Genomic DNA, 5,852 nt, shown 5'->3' with positions numbered 1-5,852 from the left:
TAGTTAACCTTTATTAATAGTTAACCTGCATATTAATACACTTCCATTACCTTCTGTGGAATAGTAGCAGCATCAAAGTAAGGGTTTAACTACCTCACAACTAAAAACCATATATTCCTGCTGCCTTACCCTAGCCATAAGAATGCTGTGTATATGTTTTCCTCATTATTTGGATGTGCTGTTTGAATGTTGTGATCAGTGATTCAGAGCACATGATTCATCAGGAAGACATTTGCTAGGCAGACATGTGAGGATCTGTCTGCCTCTTCAATCTCACTGACAGGGCAAAAATGCTGATTTATAGTAAATCATTAAAATCTGCTTATTATTGCACTGCTTGTTCCTCTTCTTCACTTCAAGCCAGCATCTTGATCTGCATCATGTCTCTTACAATTTTATACTACAGCAAGCAGTTATTTAAACAAGAGAGAAATGATCCTTATTCTTTATTAGCACATATGAAAGGATATTTTGTTTAAAGAAGACTAATTAAGAATGCAGACTCTATTTTCTTGCTCAGTTTACAGAAAAATAAAGATTTAAAACATCTAAGCTGAACAAAGAATGATTGTAGTACAACAATACTTGAGAAAGATGATTCTAGCCATCTATTAAATAATCACAAAATAACGGTTCATATGTTGCCAAAATCACTGACAGGATGGTGGCATATTCAGATTGAAGGAGGCCACGCAAAGCTAAATCCAGTGTGAATACCGATGAAAAGACAGTGCCACTATTGTGAAGAAATGCTCATATTCTCGAAAAATCATTAAGAAAACTTTTACAGGTCTGCTTTTAAAGGGGGAATTCGAGATTTGGTGGAAGCATGAAAAGTGAGTGTTGTGTGACTGGAAAACAAAGAAACCAGCCAAGAAGGTCCATGTTTCGTATGGGTTGCTTACAGTAAAACATTTAATTTGATGCCTGGGGACAAAAATTCTCGCCACTGAATTACAAAGAAGTGAATAAACTGCCTCAAAATTAATCCATACAGATCTGTCCCCTTAATAATACTAATTCCAGAGAACAAAGCAGTGCATAATGCATTTTAAATTAAGTTGGAAAATGCATAATTTATATTTGTTTTATTTCTCAATATTTGAACACAGGTACGTTTTATAATGCTAAGGGTGAGAGGAAGGGCACATTTTGTCCACAGTTCTTCAAATAAGAGCACCAACAAGATTCCTGCTCAAGAAGGAGGATTCGGCTTGCGAAATATTAGACAGAAAAGATAAACACAGGGAGGGTGGAGGAAATGATTTTACCATGCTGTGAAATGAATGTGTTTGGTTCGAATATGGAAAATAAGGCTGCTAATTCCTAATAAAACATTCAGAAACAGATAATTACCCATTAGTTAGGATCAAAAATAATGTCTTCTCTCCCAACAGGAAATTGAGGGGTATCTTGAAGGGGCAGAGGAACTGATATGGAACAGAGGAAAGATTGGGGAATAGTGTGACTAGCTCTTCAAAGCAGGTTGGGAATTCATATAATGCCATGTCTCAGTAGGAACATTAAGGGAATGGAACTGGACTATAAGATAATTGTGGGCAGGTAACATGCCTATCAACTCTGTCAGTCTGTGATATTGTACTCTTCCAAGTGCTTAGTACAGTGCTCTGCACACAGTAAGTGCTCTGTTAATATCATTGATTGATTAGAGACATCAAGGGTGTTAGGCATGTCCTATTTATGTCTCTAAAATGTGTTGGAACAGTATGTCTTTAAAGAGGATTCAATGATTCAATGATTCAAGGATCATAAGAAGTACTGCAACGGAGGGTAGAGAGCTTATTACAGTACTCAAGCAGCTGAACAGAACTTGATAAAGGTTCACTTGTAAATAAGATAATTTTATAAATAAATATGTTCTTTGAGTCATAAATCTTGAGGTAACTCAGGGGTGTAGCCTAGTGGAAAGAGGAAGGGCCTGAGCATCGGCATTCTAATCCTGGCTCCTCCGCTTGAGTGCTGTGTGACCTTGGGCAAAGTCATTTAACTTCTCTGTGCCTCAGATGAAACATCTATTCTCCGTCCCGCTTAAACTCTGAGCCCCATGTGGCATAGGGACCGTGTCTGATTTGTTTACTGCCTATTTACCCCAGTGTTTCATATAGTATTTGACACACAGAAATACCACACAATGTTAATGGACTCCTGATAAACATTTACTATATGCATATAATAGGTTTGAGGCAGTTTTTGACCCTTTCTGTCTTCAAAACTGTCTTTCCAGTCCATCTCATTATTCTTTACCAGTTCATTCTCTTTTCATTTTCTCCATACCTCTAATCCCTCCTCTCTTTGTGGACAAGGAACTTGACTTATACTCCTGCTATACTTTCCCCTGCACTTAATACGGTATACTGCACTCAGACAAAGATCAATAAATTGCTATTTCAACTACTCTCCTGACCACCAAGTCCTCTACAGCATCTGCTCGCCTGCTATGTGACCTTGGGTAAATCACTTGACTCCTCTGTGCCTCATTTTCCCCAATCTGTAAAATGGGGATTCGATACCTGTTATTCTTCTTTCTTAGCTTGTGAGACCCGTGAAGGACAGGGACCGTGTTGGACTTGATTATCTTATATTCATTCAATCACATTTATTGAGCACTTACTGGGTGCAAAGCACTGTACTAAGCACTTGAGTCTACTTAGAACAGCGCTTGGCACATAGAAGATGTTAACACCATATTATATATTAACACCACAGTTAATATTCTTATTATTAGTCTCCACACTCCCTCCCCCTCTTAAATGGCAGATACCCAAGCATTCACATTTGAAAACGTTATTTCACCAATGAACTGCCATACCCACATGCACAGTTAATCTTCTTTTTGATAGGTTACGAACGTAAGCGAACAGTGAGCCATTTGAAGTTGCCATCACAACCTTAGTGAAATGATCTAAGTTGTGACATGCTGCCTTTGGTTTTTTTAATGGTATTTGTTAGGCACTGTACTAAGTGTTGGGATAGGTACAGGCTAATCAGGTTGGACACAGTCCATGTCCCTTATGGGGCTCACAGTCTTAATCTCCACTTTACAGATGAGGTAATGGAGGTACAGAGAAGTTAAGTGACTTGCTCAAAGTCACACAGCTGACAAGTGGCAGAGCCGGGATTCGAGTTTAGGTCCTTCTGACTCCCAGGCCCATGCTTTATCCACTAGGCCACGCTGCCTTTCAATTTCTTGGTTGTAGCCTTTATCCTGAGAGAGTCAGGCATGTGCTGCTAGGATGCAGAGCTTACTTGAATGATGTATTTCAGCTGCACTATTGCTAAAGATGGACTTTTGCTTGCCGACACATTTTCAGGGCAAAATAATAAGCGTGAATATTTTCCTACGATGTTTTGATTCTTTGAACATTGAGTTGGGCATCTTTTCTCACTCCCTTGCAGTCCCACCCTTACTCTTTGAAGCTATTGTCTGCGAGGCCTGAAAAATATATTTTAGTTAAGCTAATGGCTAATTACATCAAGGAAAGAAACACCCAGCTGTCATATATGGATTGATTAACTCCAAAAGCTGCTACTAAAGCCATCACACTCTCAGAATTACTTCTATTTCAAAAAGGACATCTCTAGTGGTTTAGTTTTCCGCCAAAGATTATGTTTTCTCTCCAAGCGAGGCTGCCTTTTCCATAGCCTTCAACAGCCTCTGCTCTATTTGCAGTAATCTCAGGAAAATCATGATAATAATACTAATATTGCTGATGATAATGTTAATAATAATGGCAAGTTGTTAAGTGCTTACTGTGTGCCCAGCCCTGGGTTAGCTACGGTATAGGCAGATCAGACACAGTCCCTGCTCCACATGGAACTTGGTCTAAGAAGAAGGAGTAAGAGGTGCTAATCCATATTTTACAGATGAGGAAACTAAAGCAAAGACAAGTTAAATTAGGGAAGTAGTATGGTCTAGTGGAAAGAGCATAGGCCTTGGAATTAGAGGAGTTGGGTTCTAATAAGCAGCTCCACCACTTGCCTGCTTTGTGGCCTTGGGCAAGTCACTTGTGTCTCAGTTTCATGGGAATTCACAACCACTTTCCCTTCCTGCTTAGACTGTTAGGCCTCTGTGGGACAGGGACTGTGTTCAACCTGATTAACATGAATCTACCCTGGTGCCTAGACCAGTACTTGACACATAGTAAGTGTTTAACAAATGCCATAACCATTATTATTATTGTCACTGCTCATATACTTCAAGCCTTTAGTAAATTATTACCTCAGTGGATATCATGAATACACAGAGGAGGCAATGACCTTCTTAATGCCAATTGGGTTGGGTTCCAGTCATGGTTTTCATCTCTAACCTCTATCTTCCTAAAGTTATTTGACTTGCCTAACATCATATAATAGGCAAATACCAGAGGCGGGATTAGAATGCAGGTGTTAGAACCTATGGTCTTTCCATTAGGCCACGCAGCAACTCAATAATTGTAATTAAGGGCTTACTAATCGCCAATCACTTGGGTAGATACAAGAAAATCATGTAGGGGCTAGTCCCTGCCCCACATGGGCACTCACAGTGTAAGGAAGAAGAAGAACTGGCATTTTATCCCCATTTTACAGATGAGAAAATGGAGGCACAGAAAAGTTAAGTGACTTCCCCAGACAAGTGGTAGAAACAGGATTGGAACTGAGGATCTCTGGCTCTAAGACTCTTGGACTCCTTCTACTAGGCCATGCTGCTCCTCTCCTGATGTCCCACTGGGCTTTTTCTGCTCTCCCGTGATGCCAGAGTAAGAACTTCTGAGCTCGAGAATTCGTTTGATGCGAGAGGTAGAGTTCACATATGAAATGATAGAGCAGATGAGGGTTTTTAATATACTTCATGTACACATGGAATCCATTGCCTTTTGGTGAAACACATGCACTCCAGCCGGGTGGGAAAGTCACACCTAGGCCCCCTTTATGCTTCTCAGAAAGATCTGGAGATAATGGAAGGAAAACATTTCCCCTTAACCACTTCAGTCTTATTTAGGTTGTGCTGATTTATGGAACACCTTCCTCAGGAATTTCAGAAAGATGCCGAGTTCCCAGTTTTATATGAAAGCCCTAATCCAACATGTTATCAGGAGATTGCTCTCTCTCAGCCATGCTCCCCAAAGTAGGGTTTTTAAATTTCACATTTTTATTTCTTTTCCAGGACACAGTAGTGGGTGAGTTTTCAGGTTTTTTTCTGCTTACATATTTACTTTTGTTTGGTACACACCCATATATCAGCAGGAGTGTTTGCAATTAAGCCTTTCTAAGGAAGTAAGAATGGACACTCATTCCTCAAAGTTGACTTCAGAATTTTCAAAAGATATAGGTATGTTTTTTGCTAGTAGTCATGAATCTTTCATCATGTTTCTATGTCAAGGAGGCATATATGTTTTTAGGCGTATGCAATAATAATAATTAAAAATAGTTGTGGTATTTATTCCCCTCTCAGAGTCACATCTGGAGAGTTTCCAGTACTCTACCAGTCTCAACTACGGGCGGGAGAGGCAAGCAGAGGCCTACCCATTCCATTCCTAGTTTGGGCAGTGGCTAGGGAGTGGAAGGCCATCTGCTACTAGTCAAAACTCACCTGTGCTGGTCAGCAGAGGCATGAGAGAGAGTTGAGTGTGTAAACCACAGGCCTCGGAGTCAGAGACCCTGGGTTTTAATCCTGGCTCTTCCAGTTACCTTCTCTGTGACCTTTGGCAAGTCACTTAAGTTCTCTGTGCCTCAGTTTCCTCACCTGTAAAGTGGGAAGTCAATGCCCGTTCTCTCTCCTACTTTACTGTGAGCCCCATGTGGGAAAGGAACAGGGCATTGACTCCCTGTTCTCCCGCCTACTTAGACTGTGA

General features: G+C 40.3%; 1 non-coding gene across 1 annotated transcript; it reads left to right on the top strand.

Annotated features, from left to right (window-relative positions):
- Window positions 1-5,442: 5,442 nt before the first annotated feature.
- Window positions 5,443-5,580, top strand: LOC114815318. Its single transcript, XR_003763082.1, has one exon. It is a non-coding gene; the product is annotated as a small nucleolar RNA SNORA7 (small nucleolar RNA).
- Window positions 5,581-5,852: the final 272 nt, after the last annotated feature.

The sequence above is a fragment of the Ornithorhynchus anatinus genome, chromosome 11, assembly GCF_004115215.2.
Source record: "Ornithorhynchus anatinus isolate Pmale09 chromosome 11, mOrnAna1.pri.v4, whole genome shotgun sequence".
NCBI classification, from domain to species: domain Eukaryota; kingdom Metazoa; phylum Chordata; class Mammalia; order Monotremata; family Ornithorhynchidae; genus Ornithorhynchus; species Ornithorhynchus anatinus.
This window is presented reverse-complemented; position numbering and strand designations above follow the sequence as displayed.